Genomic DNA, 23540 nt, shown 5'->3' on the forward strand with positions numbered 1-23540 from the left:
TATATCACATTATCCTCTGTGATGGCTGAAACTGCTTCTCTTTGGTGAGGCATCTGATGGTAGTGATGATGATTATATTGACACTCATAGCTAGTTTTACAGGTTTGGGCCGGTCAGTCTTGAACAGAGCTGCTCACAGTAGTAGGACGTTGCTTTGCAGCTCAGTGATTTCATGTTGTAGGTTGTCAGGCACATCAGCTGGTTCCACATTAAAAATATGTTAAGTTCACTTTGTTTACTTATCATATAATTTCTGAAGGAGTTTTCACACTCAGCAGCATATTCAGATGGAACAGCAGGCTTTTGTTCTTGCAGAGTAGGAACATGCACTTCAAATGATTTCAAATTTGAAAGCAGAGAGCTGAGAAGCTGCTGGAGCTCGAGGTTCAGCTCTGAGATGTTCTTGGTCCACCATGAAGGCCAGATCACAGAGACACTTACCATCACTGAGTTTACATGTCAGGTTTGCCTTCATCTCTATGAATTATTCCAGTCAAAGAGACACTTTGGAACAATTTTACTTTGTCTGGTGCTCGCAGCTACACAGCAGGGACAAGGCTCTCCTTCACAAGCTTTTCTGAATGAGGTTTCAGCTTCTTAGCTATTAGCTTGCTGACCAGAAAACTTGCCTGCATTAAACTGTCTCTGTCAGAAGGTGGTCTTGTGAAAGCTGCTTGTCGGGCAGCCAAACTCTGCCAAAGTGCGTTAACGTCATCCAAGTGCATTTGTCTTTGCAGCTCATCCAGTTTAACATGTTTTAGCTATAATGATGCTGGACATTAGACTTTTTTTTTTACTGTGAGCTCGTCTCCATGGACTAACTTTTGCACACTGGCTTTCCTTTTACTTAAAATAAACAACAAAGAAAACAATAATAATCCATTTCTCTTGGACAGTGCGACACCCTGCATCTAGTTACATTTTGTTGACACTCTGCATAATGCATTGAGGTGATTTCAGTTGCTCAGTGTGTTGCATTCAGGGACCTCTCAGAAGAACATATTAGTCTGCTGTTTTATGTTGTTTTCTTTATCACTGAATAAAAGTTATTGCTTTTCTTGTATTTATGAAATTCCTTGTGGATTGCATCAAACTGTCGGATCAAACAGTGGTTTCCCACCCCTGCCCGAGTGGAAGTAACCCTTCCCAGTTTATCGATACAACTGAATTGACTGACTAAAAGTAGGGCACAACATGAATACAAACTATTGGAGAAAAGAAAGAAAAGGAAAGGCAGACAGAGAGCAGAGACTAACAAACACAACAAATAAAAAAATTAGTATCACAGAATCTGAAGCTGTACAAGTACAAAGACACTGAAAAGAACTGACCATCACAAGTTTTCCCCTCACACACACTAACACCACTCTTGTGGCTTTGTATGCACATCTAGAGAGGTCTTGGAACTCATTTGTAGCTTCTTCTACACCTTCACAAACATAGCTATTAACCCATCACACCCCTCAGCCAATACACGGTCATGGGAAATCTGCAGTATTTCAGCAAAAGCTACATTATGCCAGTACATTAATGTGTACAACAGTTTGTCCTTTTATTTTTATGTGTGTGGATCTTCACGCTGCATACATCACAGTCATAAAGCAATTTTCTATTTCCACTTATTTATCCTCTGACAAATCAATAAGGATGAAAGATTTGATCATCACAAATTTGCCCTTTGGTGACCATATTATTATCACATGTCTTTATTTTCCCATTCACTTCTACTCAATCATTGTCCAGCATGTCCCTATCTCCTCCTTCATTCAGCCTCCAACCACCATCTTCCTTTTCTCCTGTTATCCATTCTTTGTCCGGTCTCTTCCATCCCCTCATCTTCCTCCATTTCTCACCGAAACACAATAATGCAACTAATTGTGTCAAAGGCTGCTGTAAACATCGTCGGTCTCTGCTCTGTGTTTTCTTCCTCATCCTCATCCAACATATTCTGACAGAGCAGACTCTGACAGAATGTTACCAGTAGTCATTGGTTCTGGTCAGCTGAGTCAAACTGATACTGCACCCCAAACTATGACCTTTCATTTCCTACTGTTTACCATATGTACACGTCATCTATCTTTTTAGCCTTTTTGATGAGAGAAGTCCATGGGGAGGACAAACTGAAGCAGTTAAAGCAAAATGTTGTAAATGCCACCCTAGTGCTGCAGAAGTGAGCAGGTGGAGATTTAAGTGCAAGAAATTGAAGCCACTGCAGCAAATGTTCCTGCTGCATTTCACTCCTATCAGCTAAGAACATGGGATCAGAATAACTATAAGCTTATGATCACCGGACTTTTGTAATTGATGGCTGGCTGAGCCATGATATTGCAAAAACTGCATTTACCCTAGTGTCAATTAACGGGCCAATGGTGGTATCATCTCGCTTTGTGTTACTGATTGATCCTTACATAAGGCTGTAGTCATTATTTGCCAAATAATTGATTTCCGATGAGAGACTTTTGTTTAGATTACCTATTTCCCAAGGGCAACAATTTGAATCATCCCACATTAACAAGAGGTACATGGAGGATTGGCATATTTAAACCAGCTTTAATTAAATGCACATGACAATAAAACATGCTACTGAACTGTGTTGATGTGACACTGGCCATGTGAGAAAACTGAAAAGACATTTCGTTTCTCTGTTTGAGGAAAATAATAACTGCTGCACCACCTCATACATTGCAGCGCAAAAGGAAGCGTCTTATTGCATTATTTTGTCTATGTTGTTGGATGTTCTAATAGACCTGACTGTTATTAATTTAGCAATCTTTAACAATCCTTGGAACACAAATTGCAGTGGCTCGCTAAATACCATGATCACATTCATGCAGTTAGGTATAATAAGTCAAATGTCATACCTTAACCTACTGTTAGATGTTAATGTTTGTCATTTCAATTATCTTTAAAGGCTGAAGGATCTCATGACAAAAATTAACTTTGCACGTAAAATTGCATGTACTTTTCGTACTATACAGCTAACATAAGCCTCTTTAATATTATCAGCCACACCACAAATCCTCACTCGCTTTTTATTGAGCCCCAAGTTGATTAATGCATTTTTTTTTCATTTTCTCTAATAAGGTTCAAGCTGTTTTAATTGCAATTTTCCCTTCTTCTCAACCTGTCCCTAAACTGAAAACACCTTGCACCATGCTAGCATTCAAGGCAATAATAAGCATCTAACTAATGTAATTGCTGAACTGAAATCTTCTTCTTGGCTATTCTTTTTCAAGCTCTCTTCTTTAAAGTAATATTTCATTCAGTCGTACCATTTGTCCGAGCCACTATCAGTTCCTTACCCTTGGTCAAGTGCCTGATTATTTGAATCAGCTAGTTTAACCACATCTCAAAAACCAATCTTTTGATCTATCCACCTTAAGCATTGAGTTGGCATAACAGGTACAGTTGTAGATTAGTTTTATTCCTATATATCTAATGGGAAATTCTGTATGGCCATTGACGACTTTAGATCAGCCACCTCCCATTTCTGTTAACATGTGTCTCCAGGCTCAGTCCTTGCCATTCATTATTCTACTTACTTTACATCTCAGGTTTCAATTTTATGTTGTGACAGTGCTGTGGTTTAGGCCTGTTTAGGTTTAGGAACAAAAACCAGTCATCATCCCGGTGTCGCATTTATTACTATTCTAACGGCCTGTCTGCATGCCATAGGACTGTTAAATGGTCTTCCAGTCTATTGACACAAACGATACGTTTACATTAATACTCATACTGTACATTGTTAGAAAGCTAAGATTCTCGAGAGTTGGTTGATGGAAACCATTTCAAGATACAGTCACAACAGGAGGCACAGTAAACGGCAACAACAAACAACCATCTGATTTAAAAATTGAGGCAACTCATCTGCCATCTTTCAGTTACCCACAGATCAACTGAATATCACTCCCACAAAAATGGTTTGGTAACATCGACAAAGGTCCACACGATCCACTGCAGTGAAAATATTTAGTCCAAAACAGGAAATAAAACAATGAATTAAGCAGAAAAAGACATACTAAACGCAATGTGAAGTAGTAAATGTAGTAAATGATACCGTAAATATTAATCCAGACAGCCAAAACATTTGATTACATGAACACGAATATATTTATGTCGATGAATATAATAAATGAGCTTTTTCTGGAGAACGCCTAGATATGCCATTAGAGAAAACGTATGTAAAATATTCAGTTTCTGTGGTACTGTGGTTATCATTTTTTGTTGAACTTGGACAAGGGTAAGGCTTCATTCCGTGGTCTCACTGTGTTTTCCAGCTAATAAGGCCCAAATTTAGTCATCTGCAAGCATCTATTTACAAAAAAAGTATTCAGGCCAAAATAAACCCCTTCTACTTCTATGGGTTTAAACTTCTATTATTCAGTGCCAGTAGTGCTTGCAGTGATTTTGCTGGGGATAAAGCTGTGTTACCTTTCAAAAGGGACCAAAACCATACATGCACTTCAAATGTTTCGAAAACAGCTTTCAATTTACTTTGCGATGCCTTGGATGGGCATTTTAGGCTAATTTTACTGGAATAGTAAGGTTTTAAAAATACCCAGTGTTGTTGTAACAAACATGACTCAAATCAGTTGTCTCCTGTTTGGCAGTCGTCTTTCCTATCTGACATGCCACCACAATCCTCTTGTACTGCTGTTGAGAAACTCAGCTCATATACATGTACCAGTAATCTGACTACAACACTTTGATACCTCTTGAGGAACCATTGACATGATACATATGAAACGTACAAATTTAATTAATCTCTGGTTTGCAAGAATGTACAGTGCCTAAATTATCCTGGAGACAAAGCTGTCTCTTTTGACTCCAACAACACAACCCAATTGGTCAAAATACAATCCTGTATTGCAGATGTTAAAACTGGCAAATTTTCCTCCAGTGAGCACTGCCCCCCGCATTTAAGTTCTCTAGCCTGTTGCATCAAAACCCAGTGCAGAAATCTGGTTGCCTTCTTTGATAACAAGCTTAACTTTGACCAACAGGTGAAGCCACTCATTCAGTTATGCTTTCTGCAACTTTGCAATATCTTCAAAATTCCATGTTTTTATCTGCTGAGAATCAACCATCACCATGTCATTCTTGCTTTCATTGCATTCCGCTTAAACTACTGTAACACTGTATTCCTGTCTTCAATGTAACCTCTCCAACCTTAAACTAGTTTGAAATGCTGTAGCACTTTTTAGAAATGTTTTAAAGTTTAAATGGTTACTTTTAAAGCATGTTTGGTATTGGCCCCTGATTATATTACTGACTTACTAACCCCTTACAAGCATGAGATCCTTTGGCAGAGGTCTGTTAGTAACTGCTAGGCCAAGGCCTAAAATCAGAGGTCACCTTTGGATTCAGGGCCCCATGACTCTGGAACTCTGTCTTATTCATTATTTATCTTGTATTGTACACAAGAAGCAGACTAACTTGGTTGTACCTGAAGCATGTAGTTCATGCTTCAGAAAATGAACACTCTTTTAGAGAATTACATTACTTGATTAGGAAGTTCACTACAGTGTTCTTCTTCTCAACTTAATTACAGTTCTTTCTCCCCATGCTTTTTTTTTTCACATACCCCACCTCTAGCTCCATGTAGGTTAAGACAACTCTATATGTGTGTGTATCCAGGGCTCCAGAAATGCATTACATTTCCATTTCACGTAATCATTCTTTTTAGTCTACTCATCTCCTTGCTTCCATATTTAAAGAACAACATGTGTTTTTATGTTCATTCCCATTGCCACAACATACACCTCTCCTTCGTCTTCAAACCACATAAATTATATTACACAATCTCCCTCCCCCTTATGAAGCACAACAGAGGTCCAGTACATGGTCTCATGTAAATCCCTCTAGGGTTGCAATAACACAGTATATACCTCCACTCCATCAGCCTAATGTCATTTTATTATTGACCATCTGAGAGATGATTGCTGGTGGATAATTATCTGCATGTATCACAAGCATGACTATTGCACAAGCCAGGGGACAGCTCATAAAACTATCCCACATAATGAACAACCAAATGATCTGCCAACAAAGGCATTTAATGACTGCACGAATGTAAAGGCAATTCTAAAGCACAAAGGGGTACAGTCAATACTACCACCACAGAGGGAATACAAAGGGAAGCAATGGTAGTTCAAAACAGCAAATGGATAGATCATATGAACAAGTCACATTGGCCAGGGAACTGAACATTACATCCATAATTTGGGCAGGTAGTTGATGGCAAAGGCAAGAGAATTATGTTGTACTTCTTCAGCCTCTGACAGGCATAAAGACTGAGGTACAAAATAACATGGGGACAAGCTGAAAGACAAACTGACTTGCAATAAAACAGATAGATAGGTAGACAGACAGATGCAACGATCCACAAGCAGATGACTAAACACGTCAGCCGACAGGCAGGGAGAGAACCATCATAGAGATGGAACAAGATGGACAAACAGAGCACATCATGGGCAGTAAAACAGCGTTTGTTGTCATGTCCATAACTCAGACTCCCCTGAGTTTTTCCTCTGAAATGAAAGTCGGACGTTGTAGTTTCTCTGCTGAGGTGTCAGAGGAGAAAAAATCCATCCCTCTTCCCGCCTCTCCTCACATCCCTCTCTAAATCTCATCTGGTTTCATCATAAAAAACGACAGGCTGTCTTGGTAAAGCATAGGACTTATATCAGCATGGGGTCTGGATGGGCCAAAGACAAAGGCAGGACAAACAGGGCCAGCATGGCGCTTTGCACTCTTGCATTTTATTACTGTAGTAAACTTAAAACCCCTCACAAAGTCAAAACTGATTGAAAAATGGTTGCAAGAATTGTTTGCATTTGTTTGGATTTGAATTAAGAACCAGGTTAGTGAGCTTTGCAAAATGACAGAATAGTAAATGTTATAGATGCCAAATTCTTGTGACAGATAGCGTGTTTAGAATACTATGACTGTTGACAGTGGAAATACTGTAGTTAATCAGAGGCAAGTCCCCTGGCTGTAATAATAATAATAATAGTAAAATAATAATAATGATATTAGACTTTATTTAAACAGCACTTTCTGAAACAAAGTTATGAAGTGCTTTACATGGTTGAAATGTGATGAAAACATTTCAGGACTGAGGCAAGTAAAATATGACACTCATATCAGACTAAAAAATAAAATAAAATAAAATTGAATAAAATACCCAACCATTAAGATAAGAACGACAGCAATAATAAAACAAACAATTTAATAATGAACGGGTTTGACATTTCTAGACAGGAATTGTAGATGTTTTTGAAAAATGGGGATGGACTTTTGAAGACCATCAAGAAAGTTTTTTTTTTTTTCTTTTTTCATTTAGCTGGTTAAAGATGTGTGACATCCAGCAATTTATTTGTCAGAGACAAGACAATAAATGATAAAAATTGCTGTCTCCACTGGTTTTCAATGGCACATGAATTTGTGTTTCATCCGCATAACAATGGCACTGAATTTTGTATTCATGCAAGAGATGTCCCAGTGGCAGCATGTATATAGAGAATAGTAGGGGGCCAAAGATGGAGCCTTGGTGAACACCACAGAGCAGAAGGGCAACAGAGGAGGGGCATCACCAACCACCACTGAAGTTCTTTGTGGTATATAAGATCTGAACCAGTCTAGGCTGGTCAGACTTTCCAAGGCGATTCAGTACAATAAAATGTTCAACTATGTCAAATGCTGAGCTGAGATCGGGAATAATTAAAATTGAACAGAATCAGCTATAAGTTGAAGATGATTTTTAATTATGATGTGGCAGTTTCATTGCCAATCAATGGCAACAACAAACAAAAAACTGAGGCAACCCATTGATGAAGTCTAATAATAATCCACCGATCACTAACACTCCCTTAAAAACAGTCTCTTTACATTCGCAAAGGTCCAGATGACCCAATCAAGTAAAACATTTTGTCCAAGCACGATAATAATTCTGAGAAAGCTGTTATATGATTTAAAATTAGATTACAGATGTGCTAATCTTCCATGTTTTGTCCATTATAACTATAGTAAGCATGTACACCTAGGCAATATGTTGGACATGTCACTTGACCAATTACGATCTTCATGTCATGTCCACAGTCCACAATAGCCAGTGAGAGTCCACATTGAACTGCCTCATACTCTTCTTTCAACTAAAGATCAAGCCAATTACAACCGATGACTGGCGTTTTGCATTGCCAGTGAAATTCCGGATATGAGGATTTGCTGCATCAGTGTATCATTTACAGCCAAATCAAGAAATCCTGTGAAAATAGGATGTTACACTGGCATTGAGATGATACATATAATAAATAACCTCAATGTAAAGCCTAAATATATGTAGTTGGCCTAAATACAAATATAAATATAGACATTGGTTGAGAAATTTAGGAAAATTGATTTTTTTTTTTTTTTTTGGAGACCTATACCTACATACACCTATACATACCATTAGGAAAAACATAACATTTCCATCAAGTTCACATCAGATATAAAGTAAATCCACGTGGCAAAAAGAAAAAAAAAAACAATAACAACAACAAATAATATGACCTTCAGAAATATGGTTGCATTTTCACGAAACTGGCAACTGTGATGGGCTTTGGGCTTGCACTAATGGCTTGCCATGATGATCTACTAAGAAATAATACCAATAACACGCTGTGCCATACACGCAAGCAGAAATGGTCAAAACAGTATATTGCTGTACTTACCCTAGACACAACATCACCATCAAGAGTTATGTTTACAAGCAGCACATAAGGCAGAAGCTAAAACCTGGAAGTCAGCAGCAGTATGAGACAGTGCTCTGTTGAAAAGCACTATTTCACTACAGACAGCCAAAGTCCTGATGCCACTTGTGGGCTAATTGCTGTTCCACTGTCTTTTCACTGCAATATCCCAGGGTGCTCCTGGGGTTTGCTACCCATATTCTAAGGCTAACATTTGCTACATTTTGGGCCTAAACTACTTTGGCATTTCAGAAGCCCTAAAACAGAGACTCTTGGAAATGCTACTGACACTATTTTAGTTTGAAAACTAAAAACTAGCATTGTAGTCTTTATGGGTGGAAACTGAGACTTTTGTAAAATAAATAAATAAATAAATAAATAATGCAGACACCCATCTTCCCTTCCTGTTTGGATCTTATCAGTCACGACACATCCTTCCCTGATTCTACTGGAAAAATTACAGCATAGGATGTTGTTTCCAATTGCCAGTCAACACTGGTTTCTTTAATCCATGACAATGATCTTTAACTAACTTCAACTGAGCAGTGTTTGTACCTAAAACTAATCGTTCACCACCCTAGTGATGCAACGCACAGGCAAATGATGTTGTTTAGGGCAGTGAAGCAGAAAAATCTAATACTAATACCAAAATGTTTAATCACAGCTTTCAAAAATGTTTCTTTGCTGTTTGACCCTCCCTGTCCCGGAGTTCTTTAAAAGGGCACCAAAACAGAAATACTGAATATTCAACAATATAATGTTCTAACTGACAAAGACAAAAGGATCAAGGTGACAAATGGAACAAACTATGAGCAAGATGATATACGGCTGGATTTTTAGAGATGTGCATTGTTACGAATGTCAATATGTTAAGTATAACCAGGAAGTTTAATTTCTCTTTGTTTCAAAGTTCAAAGTCATTTTAATGTTTTTCACTATAGTTGTTTCTCAGGTTTAAAGACTGATTGGAAAAATGCTGTAAAAATTTCAAATCATCATGCAATATGTTGGTAAATGAGCGTCTTTGAGGGTGTATCTGTGTGTGTACTCTCCTGATGCACAGCAGTAAGCTGATGCTATTTCCTACTTTTCTTTCATTAATCACACATTTTTTAGTGACCTATGCACATACAGTAAATGCTTTTTTCAGCTGTGCCATACCTTAAAGAAACCCTTTTCAATGTGTCATGTAAGACTCATGCAGTTAGAACAGCAAATAGATAAAGAGAAGAGTAATTATATATGCAGAGCCTGGCTACAAAATGATGCATGGAGGTACTGAAGCAGCATTTCGTTTGTTTGTTTGTTTGTTTGTTTTTTATATGTATTTAATTAATTTTATGTTCCTCATTATTGTAGCTTTTGTAAGGTCTTGAATGAATATTAAGTGGAAGTTATTTATTTATTTGTTTATCTAGATGGCTGTAATGATTGATAATACTTCGATCATTATATCTTCCCCTTCTAGGAGAGCAGCAAAAGGTTGTAGAAATGCAGCTCTACAGAGGCTAAAAGGAAATTCAGGTCCCTTTAAAAAAGGGAGATAATGACATTAATAGAAATGCCCTCACTCCTCCTTTCTTAAGCTATTCTTCCACCCATCTCCCTTTTCCCCCCCTTTCTCCCCTTTAGTCATGTCAACCAGTCAAATCGAACCAAGCTACAGGGTTTCACATTTCAAACCACTGCTCTTTGATTGTGACCTTTAGTGTTTGAGAGAGAGAGAGTGTGTGTGTGTATTTCAATATGTACTTTGAATCTGACTATTTGCATATTTGCCTTAGTAGTACTTAGTTATCATCTTATAGTTGCAGTGTTAAATGGTCTTCAAATGTCACCGCTATGGTTTGCTACTGTTTGTCAAATTTGATTCTCCTCATTGATACTGACATCAATAATGTTTCATTCTTGCACCATGCTGCTGTTGAGTTCTGGCTCCTATTATTGTAAACATGCTCCGCCGATGTGTATGTCACCAAAATGCACACTCAGTGTAAGCAGAGAAGGTCCATATTCCTCTCCAATGAGTGAGCGCCAAAAGCTTGCTTCATGACAAATCTGTGGTCCTGCTAAAACAGGTTCCAATTCAAAACCAGTTATCCTCACCCAACTTAGATTTTCCAGGCCCATTTATCCCCTTAGCGGTAGGAGGGTGGGGGAGGAGAGATGGAGAACGATGGACAGAGATAGAGCACAGGTGTTTTTTTCGGGGTTCTAGTATGTGTGATGACCTCTCTACTATTTCTCTCACAGTTTCAGTCCTGGTCTGCTGTTCTCTGCATCTCTCTCACTCCCTGTCTCCCTTTTTTTTTCCACATTCTCTTCCTCCGTCTGCCTGTGGCCTTATCTCGTCAGCAACCTTATTGACTTCAGACCGACTGCACAAAATGTGTTTTCAAACAGTGGTGACGGCCGTCTGAGACCGACAGCCAGGACTATGGCTTTTAATCTCCTGCTGCTTTGCATTTTAAACCAAGAGTACAGGGGCAAGTGGCAGAAAAAAATACTTTGTGTGTGTGTGTGTGTGTGTGTGTGTGTGTGTGTGTGTGTGTGTGTGTGTGTGTGTGTGTCAGACAGAAAAGAGAATGACAGAGAGCTGCCCTTGACCTCTAAGACCAGACATAGAGTACTTACTAATCCCCTTCACCAGTTGCCAAGGAAACATAGACAATCCAAATAAGATCTAAACAAACGACAGCAGTGGCTATTTACTCTCAGCGATCGCCACACAAATATGGGGCAAGCAGACACACATGTTTCACACACACGACTATAAAGAGATACTCATATGCACCAGCACATGCACAATTGCATATTGTTGTTGTTGTTGTTTTCTTTTATTTGTCTTTGTTCAGGATATTACCACAATATGCTGAAACAAAACCACAGTCTAAATCACACAACCCTCAGATACATTCAGTGTTGGTTGATCAAGGTTTCTTATCAGTTTCTAGTGTCCCAATTTGATCGTAGTGTTACATGAATCAGGAGTTACAGTTAGAAAACCATCACTGTCTTGTTCCATTCCACCAGGGTTCGTTCGGATCTGAGCTAATGTGTCAAAACACCAAAGTCATACAATAGCACAAGCAAACTAACCAATTGGAGGTTACAGCATATCAGCAACTCCCATGTTCCGCAAGTTTAAATTGCTGTTTTTGTTGAAAGAGTGGCTGATAGCTTTGAAGCGAGCCATATAACAGCTTCAGTTTCCCATTGGAGAGGACTGTGTGACGGCAAGGTAGAGCCGTTAAAATATGCTATAGATGGCGTATACTTAAACTGTTTTTTTTAGGTGGCTAAAATCTGTTTTAGTGCTGATCCTGTCCACAGCAGTCTGCCAGCAGCCATCTACTGCACATACACTGACTATGTAAGTCCCCCTATACAACCCACCTTCAATAAGTCCGAACAAACCTTTAAGATGTACGATGAGCAATTTCCTCCAGGCATGTTAGTCTGGCGAAAAGCCATTGTTGAGTATTTCTTTGAGCAGTTTTTGTAGTTTGTGAGGCAACAGAGGCTGATGGGCCACCAATCTTTGGTTGCTGTCAGGGTACTCTGCTGAGAACCACATGAGCCCATTGAGAAGATTACCTGAAGAATAATTCCCGTTTCAGTCTGGCGTATTTCCCGTAAATATGGCTATTGGTGCTCTATAGGTTGTTCTAACTTTGCACTCTCTATGCACTGTAGACATTTGGTGAAAGAAGCACTCACTCAGAAAAAAAAAAAAAACTGTAGTAGACTTGTACAGCTTTCCAAACAAACACAATTTCTACATGAATGATTTCAAAGGCTTGGCTTGGCTTGGAATCCAGCATCACATGGGGACTCGTGGTATTGTTCTGACTGACCAAAAAGTGCATGTTGAAGGGCTCCACTTTGTAGAACTGAGGTTAATGTTGAAGGAAATAATCACTGTATAACCTAGATCTGTAATAGTGCTGGCAGTGTATTACTTGCATAACCTTTATGCCGTGATTTTATTCATAGAAAACATGAAGCATTGATGATCTGAAAGTAACTATATTCAAGCACACAAGAGAGGTGCATCATCTTGACCTGTGCATGCAGGAGTCTCCATAGAATAGGCTGTATGGCGTCGCTGTACTGGGAATAGGCTTGCACAGATAAGGGACAGGTTGACAGGAGTATCATGTATAATATAATATTTTCCCTGTGTAATATCGGCAGGTAAACGTGTAATGGCATGCCATGGTTAATTCATAAACAGTCAGAGACTCTCAGGGTCTTCCATGTTTTGATTTCGGACCAATCAGGAATATCTCAACCCATCAGGTGGAACGTAGCATGAAAGGTTTAAAAACTGATGCTGTGAAAAAATGTTGTGGCTGTGCATTCTGAATCCAAACCATTCGATGTGTATTTTACTTTCTGCAATTCGAAGAATTAAATAGTTTGTACCAAATGAAGCAGAGAACTGCGTTTGTCTTCTGTCTCAGTGTTTTGGTCCCTACGAGCCTGCTAGTTATTGAAGGCTGATCAAAGGAAGAAAATAAACCATGACAATATGACAATATGCAACCTTTCCAAGCTTTTTGTAATTTGGCACACTCAAAGCTGCATAGAGCCACTGCAAAAGGAAACACATTTCAAGACTAAACCCTGTACCAAAAAAGGTATTCAGCAAACGATAATCTATGAAAACATTTTTGGATTATCTTTGTTCATGTGAGATGCATCCATAAATTTAGAAATTGAATAGCAAATGATTTTTTCTAATGTATTGGAGACGGCTATATAGAGGAATAATATATAAAAAAAAAAAAAAAAAAAGCAGGAGTCATGAAGTGAAGACAACAGCAGTGTTGTCTCTAAGTTTTTGCTACAGAAACTTATTTTATCCAGGGCCAAGATCTAGACTGGCACAGTGAGTTGTCCACCCCTTGTGAAATGGCAAATTGACATGGAAGTACAGCGCTTTAGACAAGTATCCAGCTCCGGCTGGCCTGGGAGACTCAGCTAACAGAAGATCACACGCAGAACAATGTGTGCCTGTGTGTGCATGTGCGTGTTTGTATGTACACGTGTTTGTCTGAACGACATCAATCCCTGTGGGCATACACCTGTCTGTTAAACACACACACACACACACACACACATGCACACACACACAGTTGATCCACTGCATATTTGGCTATTAAATAGGATACCAAGAGCATTTTCTTTTTACACACACACACACACACACAGCAGGCCTTTGCTCATCATGGAAGCCTCATCTATCTTCTCAGTATTTCTTATTATTTGGTCTGTGGGTCACACACCCTGCAGATTTCACGGGTCTCTGCTCCTTATCAAGATCAATTCCATTCAACTTCGTAGGAGCTCAGGCCTCTTATTACATAATTAAATTTGGGTTGATAATGAGTGCAGAGCAGAGTTCCAGCACCTGTGGTCTATTGAGACGAAGGCCTGGCCACTTGTTGCAGCTGCTAACATATGACGAACCAGAGTAGAGAGGTAGCCTCACTGAGGGACTGAAAACCGAGCGTGGATCACACTGAGAAGAAATTTTGCCCTTGTGAGCACAGCTTACCTGCATCTCCACTGCAGACAAACTAGTAAAAGTGTTAATGATGTAACTTTGAAGCTCTTCGTGTTTACAGGTAGCCTGTAGTGTATTATTTTGGCATTACTCAAAACTCTATTTTCCTATATTACTGTGGAAATGAAGTGAAAATTCACCCCATTGCTGGCATGTTTCTCCCTACTGGGAAATGTCTTTGATTTGGCTCCTTCAAAAGTTGCTAGCTGTGCGAGCATGCATGTGCATATGTCTGTGCATGAGGAGTAAATGAATATGATATTGTGAGCAGGATCTGCTCCTGGGGCTGTCCTCAGAAGTAGCATGAATGGTCCATGCGGGATCTTTAATATCCACAGGTAAAGAGTCATCGACGGGGGTTCAGGGTGGAACCTTTATTCTGCCGATTGATGATCTGTCTTCTGTTGAAAATAAAAGTATCAAAGCGAGGGGACTTTATATGTTTTCTCTCTGCCATGTTCTGGCCCCAGATGACACAGCAGTCATGCTGCTAATACAAATGAGCTGACCTCGTATTCCTCTGTGCAGGAGAACTCAATGTCCCCGCCTAATGAGCGAACCTGGTGAACCATGTTTACATTTCTCAAAAATGCTGAATTATTATTTCTCCCACACTTCTCAGCGACTCATCCACAGCACAGCCGTGAAATCATTACAGATATTCAAAGGAAACTTGAGAAGAACCTAATTCAAGTTACTGGCTGGTTGAACCAAACACCTCACGAGAAATCCTGAGGACTGGTTTCTCCTTCTGTCATTTACGAACTGTCTTTCCACCTGAACAACCTTTGAATCGTCTCAGTTTGTCATTTCTCACGTTCGCTCCTTTACTGGACGTTGATTGTGCGCCACTTGTTTTACTGCAGGTGGCCTGGCTCTCGTCTGCATGAAGTCGTTCGGCTCGTGTGCTTTCAAGGTGGCTGTAACACGCAGGTGAGAAAAAGTTCATCCTGCCAATGACTCCCAGGTGGGTGCAGGAGGAATAGTTTACATGCGAATATGCTTTTCTCACATGTACTCACTCCTTGTTGTCTCTGCATCTATTTCATTCACTCTGTCTCGATCTCTCTCTCTCTCTCTCACACATACACACACACACACACCGCCATCAACTTTTCCCTTGTGGGTGAGTTACCCTCAGGTATTCTATTATTCAGACACTGAACATTATGACTCATTTTCTATGCATGAGAATAGAGACGTCTATCCATAAAAATGAGACATCTTGAGTATCTGAGTACTGAATTTGACTGTGCATCAATGCTAATCTGTGCACTGTATGTGGGAGAAAGACAGTATGCATATTTGAGGACAAAGGAATTCAACTATATTAAATGGAAAGGAATAGGCTAACCGCTTACATAGTAGAATGAGTTATTTGCTATTATCAGGAGATGTTTGACCTTCTCAATTGTTTATCAGATAAACCAACAGACTATTTTTCTGCAGCAGTTACCGCTTGTTTTTCTGGTTCGCAATTTACCTAGAGGAGCCACTTGAATGCTTCACAATTGCAAAGATTAATCAGCAGTTTAGCAAGCTGTGGCCAGACCTACATCTCTTCAAGCTCAAAGGGCGTCTGGAGATATTTATGCGCCGCTGTTGTTTTAAAAACGGTGGAGATACAGTAGACTGTCACTATACTTAAAATACGTTTTGCCAGGGAGAAAGCTCCTTAAAGCACAATGAAATAATCAGAAATGCTGTTTTCAGAAGTGGACTTTACTAAATTTGCAGCCAATCAAATGGCTTCTTTAAGATATCCAAGTTTCTTTTTGTTTCAATTTCTTGGTGAGAGCTTTTCCAGACCTCAATGAAGAGTGAGTGGTGTGCCTCAAAATAGTAAGCAGCGATGTTTCAGCGCGTTCAAAAGAATCCAAATGAGACTCTCCATCTGATGCTAGAAAAGATTCAAATTATTGAACGTTACAGTTTCCAAAGTCAGTGAAATTGGACTTTGCAGCTTTAATACAGGCACCGAAATCAATTCCTCAATATTAGTGTGATACTTCATTAATTCCAAGCAGGAAATTGTCTTTCCACGTCCCTCCCTACACAGGGAGGTCAGAGCCGAGGGTCAGAGCAGAGCACGTAAAGATAGCAGGGATTTAGTGTCTTGCTCAAGGACTCCTCTGCAGCATAGATGCTTTTCGGCATTGGCCCAGGGTCTTCTAGCTGAGCTTTGATTTGATCGTCCACAAGAATAAACGCTGAAATATGTACTTTTCATGCTGTTTGCTCAAACATGCCTAAACAGAGGAATTGCCCACAGTAAGATTTAAACTGTGTTTGAATTAAAACATGCAGCAGCAAAGGTTGGAAATTTCAGCCGCGTAATTAGAGTAAATGGACCAGCGATAGATGACAAGGTGGTAAAGTAAAAAGATTGTAGGTGTTAATTAAGCTAGCACGGATTTATGATGAAACTACAAACACATTTTACACCTGTCAATAATGGGAGTAGATTTACCTTTATTTACAGACAATCACTACAAATTAGTATATCTATCCAGCTATCTATATCTGAGCTCTCATGCATATATGGCTGTCTGCAACAAAAGCAAGTAAAGCAAAAACAGAGAAATCAGTGGAGGTTGGATAGTGAATGGAGGATAACTTGAGGACAAATCCATCATGAGACAATACACAGTGAGAAACAAAGAGAAAAAGAGATGAAAAAAAGTCTAAAGACAGACTGCGTGTCTAAGTAATATCTGCAGCCTCGTGGAGAAACCAAGGCATGCTGTTCAGTATGGAAAAAGCATGGATACATAATGCAAACTCTACATTTTCAGTGACACAACATTGTGCAAGTGTCTGGATGTGCGTGTGTGTGTGTGTGTGTGCACGTGCAAAAGTGCGTGCGAGAGCGTCTCCAGCAGCAGCTCTCCACGTCCTTGCGTACATGAAGCAGTGGAAATCACAGCGTAAGTATGTATGGTTCCTCCTGTGGGAGCCCCTGTTTAATTTTGCATGCCTGCAGAGAGTGTCATAACACATTCACATCACACAGCTCAACAAGCTCACAGGGTCAGGCTGGAGAAGAGAAGTGCCTCCATGCGTCTGCGCTTGTGAATTCATGCGCAGCTGCTCCATACGCACACACACACGCACGCGTACGTGGACAGTATACGCTCGCATGCATGCGACACATGTTTGATTAGCTGCTCATATGCAGGCCTGTTTGTGTTTGTTCATGTACAAGCACGTGTGCATCTCCTCATAAAGCCCGCTGTTGTGTCGGCTCGTGTCATTTGTACTGTAGCACGAGGCTGAGCAGACCACTTAACCTTAATTAACAGCTCATCTATACGTTGTGTCTATGATAATAGAGTAAGCAAACAAGACCCAAAACATTTAAAGGTCTGATCCATAGTCTAAAGGCCAACCAAAGGCCAAGAGGAGACAGACATGAAAGACAACATGGAACTGTATATTTTTTTTTGTTTGTTTTACCATCCCACTGAGGATGAGGACTTATTAGACTCCTAAATGTGAAGGCTTATCGATATATCGTGAAGCTGCTAAAAGTTTGCATAAATTGTAGCATGTGAGACATTATCGGAAGATCTTTAGTTTGACCTTTGATGGAACGAGAATGCAGCGAGGTTTCGATATTTACAATTTAAGACATTACGATTAATAATGAAACTAGCTTCAGTTACAGGGAGAGTCCTGTTTTTGGCCCTGAGGGAACAACACATGCAGCAGCTCAGTGTATGGTGGTGATCCACCACACTCATGTCACTCATGTTTTCAATCTTTTACCTTTGTCATATTTCTCAATCTTGATTACAAAAGTTCAAATATTTAACTATGGAAGTAAATAGTTTCATGGGGATTCAAGTATGTTTTGTTGTGTTAGGAGACACCTCGATCTTATGACTGGGTGACAACAGATGTGCCATCTCCACCAAAATCTTCTAGTTTGAGTTGAAGGATCTATTCCTTTTGAAATAACTACTGTATAAAGCTTCAATATTCAAGGTTATCCTTATTGTCCCGCGAGGGAAAATTTGTTAAGCAGCAAGTGTTCACATAATGACAGAATAAAAAATGACAACAATAAATCACATAACTAGGATACTACCCAGCTCAAATATATAAGAGTGCAGGTGTGTAAAATGTACGGTAGTGCAAAGACTGCAGCTAGAGCGCGAGCTGCTATTAAGTATGTCAATAGCTCTTGGGATGAAAGAGACATGGAGTCTTATAGTTCTCTGAACAGGTCCCCTGAAACAGTGGCCTGTGGGCAATAACTCAGAGTCCCTCTGGAGTGGATGGTCCTGCCAGTCCCAAACGGCACTAGCCCTCCTAAGAACCTGACTGTTTTACAACCCCAACTCCGAAAAAGGTTGGGACACTGTGTAAAACACACACACAAAAAAAGAGTCATCAATTGTCAATCCTTGCTAATCCTATATGCTCATTCTAAATTTGATGCAGCAACACGTTTCAAAGAAGTTGGGACAGGAGCAACAAGAAACTGGGAAAGTTGTGGAACGCTCCAAAAACACCTGTTTAGATCATTCCACAGGTAAACAGGTTGATTGTTAGCAGGTGATAGTATCATGATTGGGTATGAAATGCGCATCCTGGAAAGGCTCAGTGGTTCACAAGCGAGGATGGAGCGAGGTGAGTGATTGTATAAAGAATGTTACTATAAGGACTTAGGAACACTGTGCAAACAAACTGTGTTCACTGACAATTATTTTAGTTTTTATTTATGTTTTCCACAGCGTCCAGACTTTTTTGGACCAAAGCTTTTGTGTGTTTTAAATTGGAAGTTGCCTAAACAGTGGATGAATACATGTAGATAATAAATCGATTCAGCAGAGAGAACGCAGATCATGTGTGTGTGTCCACACTGCTGGATGTCAAGCTGTTCAGCAAAGTGCAAGGAAGGGCTGCACACACACACACACACACACACTTGAGGTCACAAAGCATGCACACTCCGAGACAAAACACAGACCAGTAAAATACATACTGTAAGCACTTAGCACATCACTTAAACACTCCCACATAGGCTTTGTTTAATTCATTAGCTGTTCTGTGTGATGTGACCATCTCTCTCTCTATCTCTCTCTCTCTCTCTCTCACACACACACACACACAGTCACACACACACAGTCACACATACATGGCACAGACATGCATTTGCACACATACTTGTACTGGACAGAATGAGGCCAGCCGACTCTAAAGGACTGCCAGGAGATGATTAACATGTTTTGTTCGCCACTCCCTACATCACCCATTTTGCTCTTCCTATTTCTGACAGCTCTTTGCTCTTAGTGTCATCCAGACACATACGAAAACAATGAACTCTCTTCTCTTCTCTTCTCTTCTCTTCTCTTCTCTTCTCTTCTCTTCTCTTCTCTTGTTTGTGTCAAGTGTGTGTTTGTGTCATATTTTGTCGTGCCGCAGGCCTGTTCTCTAGCTGGCTGTAAAAAGTCCACGGGGGCTTCTGGCGGGTCTTGTTCTGATTTTCTGTCTCTCCAGCTCCATTGCCTCCTGCTATTCCCTACTCCCACACAATGACAGGGTCGAGACCTGTGTTTGCCTGGCCCGAGAGCCGCGGCAATAGGCACATATGTAGAGGCACGCTCGGACACACACAGACAAGCGCACATAAGGCGCACACTTGCAAAGAGCGCACAGTCACTTGTAAACAGTTTTTCACTCAGGAGTTTTACCCCAAAGGAAAGAACTCATTTACTCTTGCAGAGGGTTCAGAGGTGTCACTGTGTGTTTATTTGTCTGAGCACAGGTCTGTGTGTGTATGAGTGTGTGTGTGCGTGACAGAACACAAATAGCTGTACAAAGAGTGAAAAGGTGGCGTGATTATTGACCTTGACATGTCGCAGGTTGTTTGGGAAAGGGCATTTGACTCATTTTTTTTTATTTCCAGCCCTCTCATTTCCTCTCATTTCTTCTTCTTTTCATCACTCTTTATTTCCCCGTTCCGTCTCCTCTCATTCTCATTCCGCACTTTGTCTTGCTGACTGAGTGCCTGGTGTTTCGAAATACATTTCTGTGTGTCAGTCAGCACAAGGAAAAACTGATTAGGTTGAGCATGGCTCTGGGCCCAAACACACGTACTGTATAAACAGGGCAAAACCAAAAAATGAATTAAATGAAATTAAATAAATAGACCAGTCGTGGACCTCTTGGTTCCAGTGAGTGGAATACAGACAGGCTGAGGTGAGCTTTAGCCAATAATGTTCAGAGTGAGGTCAATCGGTTAGTTAGAAGCAGCCAATAGCAATGAGGACTGCATTCAGGGCTTTAGTTAAGGTTGTATTGATTTCCTGTGTTGTAAAAGATGGCTGTAAAACTGCAAAATCCACTCTGAAGTATGGCACACAGACACAGACAATAGGGCTCTTATCTCTGTGGTAGCTTCATGAAGACCCTGAGATCTCGAATGCTTCATTCAAAGTGATTTTCGGCTTGACACAAGGTCAATAGCCCCATCCTGTTACCTGTAAGGCCATTTGGATTAGCGGCTAAATTGATTATCCCTATCAAATCTTTTCTACATCCACAAATCCCTCCCTCTAACCAAAGATGTTCAGGATGGGGTGCTCCAGACGTATGATGAATAGCGTCTGCCCCGCCCGTCTCCCAAAGGTCCACTGACCCTGAGACAGAGGGGATGGAGTGATAGTATTTTAATCACAGCTATCATGTTGTATCAGGTTAGAGGCAACTCCGTGGGAGACAAGAAGGCTCTCAGGTGAGAGTTAAGAGTTTGTGTGCAGAGGAAGGAATTAAACGTGACACCGGCTGTGGCTGCGGCGACACGCCCCTGTTGTAATGATTTTCTGAGGAGCTGAATCCATTCAGGGTCGCATGTATGCTTGTTCAAACCACACACACACATTTTAGGAAGCTCAGACACACATACATGCATAGAATATGATTCCGTGAGTGAGACACAACCGTGTCGATTTGGAGTCCGTGAATCTCACACGAGTGCAGGGAGACGGAGAAAGCGCTCGCGTCACGCTTATTTTGGTGCGAATGCCTTAACGGCAAATGAATGAAAATTAGCAAGGGCATTTCAAATCCAATCAAACTACATAAGGCTGTGCCACACTTCTGCAAATTGCAGTTATTATTTTTACAGCCTCCGTTATCTCAAACAAACACACATGCCAGTAGTGACACAGAGATCCATGTGCATATAGGCGTCTTCAAAGGTTTCCCCGCCATTTCACGGGTCAGAGTGGATTATTGAGAATCACTTTGTCTCTCTCGTCATGGTATAAGATACAGATATATCAGCATAACTGGGATGCTTTAAGTGTGTTTAAGTTTGCACTTGAAGCACAGATGCACACAGCCAGGCATGACCATATATATATAAATATATACATCAATGTAATAATGTGCACAAAGACACATTATTAAATTAGATGGGGAAACATGCCCAGTGCCTCTAAGACAAGAGCCTTTCTCTTTTCACCTAATCCCAACAAAGGGATGCTTACTCTTTTGTTCTACGCTCCCTCTCGTCTCCGTTCGGACACGGAACGAGGGATCCAGGGAAGGGAGGAGTGCCTGCCAAGTCCAGGCGGAGAAGAAAAATCTCTCCCTTTCTTTGTTTGTTTGGTTTTTCCGTGGAGTTAATCTCGGCACTGCTGATTAGCGGGTGGTACAGTACCCGGTCGTCTTCTCCGAGAGGAAGGGAAGGAGAGGAGCAGAGAATAAAAACAAACCACTGCTTCCATCTCCAACCATCTCAGGAGAGATAGGCCTTTGCCACACACATAAGCACACTTGTGTGGAAACGCACACTCCCAGCGCCAGAGAGAGTAGATAAAAGAAACAAAATTAACAACAAGAAAATGAACAAACAAAATCTGCCGCCTTGGGGCTGTCCATCACCTCAGACAACAAAGGATTAATATTTCTAATCTGTTTACATGTTTAATCACCTCGATTAAGCCTTAGTCAGCAAAAACAACAGTTGCGGCAGGACGCTGTCCCAAAAAAGGACGGATCCAAACTTTTTAGTGTGCCACTGAACTGCGAGGTAATGCATGATCACAGTGTTGACGCCTAATAAAATGACGAAGAGCAGCACAAGTGTGAGTAGCACTAGAGGAAGAGGGGAAAGAAGACATGAATTGGGGAGTCTGAAGAATTGATGAAGGCTGGTAATAAACACTGTTCAGGACATGAGGGAAAACAAACTGCCAGAATTGGAGGAAAATTTCCTTTCCAGTCCTTATCAATATTCATAAGTCTCACCAACAGAAATGCAGAATATAAATGAGACAAGGTGGGCTTATCTTTTTTTAGCTGGAATGTCCTGCCTCTGACCTTGTCATCCGAAGCACTTAATCAACCAACAATCTGGATGACTATCCAGCCTAATTTTCCAAGGCATTGGTAGATAGACAGAGCAAGGACAAATAATCACTAAATACCCACGAGGAGCTTGGCCATTGATTTTGGGTCAGCAATTATATTGTGGGACTCATTAACGTGAGCATCATATTGTGCCTTATTGTTGACCTCACAAAGTTAAAGCCTGAAAGCTTTTCAAGAACACAAAATGATACCAGTGTTTTGTTGATTTGATTGAATTATTTGGTATTTATCTGCTAAATTTAGAGAGGGTTATGGATTGAACAAGCAAAATATGCAAATTACTTAACTTTAGAGTGGCTGGTAGGCAGTTTTTTTTTTTTTAATCTTTGGAGAGGGACAGGCTAGCTGTTTTCCTCTGTTTCCAGTCATTGTGCTAAGCTAAGCTAACCAACTGCTGGCTGTAGCTTCATATTTACTGTACAGACATGAGCATACCTGTTAACACTGGGATTTGAAAGTAAGGGAAATTTTCTGGCACGGTGCCGGGGGCTGTCCCACCACCCTTACCACTGTCCACATGCCCTACAAACTAGTTCCTACATGAAGTGACCACAGTCAGGTGGTCAGAATCAGACATATGGTTGAAAGTGAAATGCTGTGAACGTCCCTGCATCATATAAATGAAGAGCATTTAAATTCAGCACTGAGTTTAAATATGTATGACTTGAAGGATATGTACACATCACTTACACATCATGCTTCAGTTGTGATTTTGATAGTGGTTACTGAGGGTGTCGAGGGGCGTCCCAGACGCAGCACGACAGTTCGTTTACCGTGTGACACTACACGGGTATAGATCCCTGATGGTCGTTCAAGATTGGCCGTGATGCTGGTAATTGGTTGGCCACGAC

The sequence above is a fragment of the Chelmon rostratus genome, chromosome 7, assembly GCF_017976325.1.
Source record: "Chelmon rostratus isolate fCheRos1 chromosome 7, fCheRos1.pri, whole genome shotgun sequence".
Classification (NCBI taxonomy): Eukaryota; Metazoa; Chordata; class Actinopteri; order Chaetodontiformes; family Chaetodontidae; genus Chelmon; species Chelmon rostratus.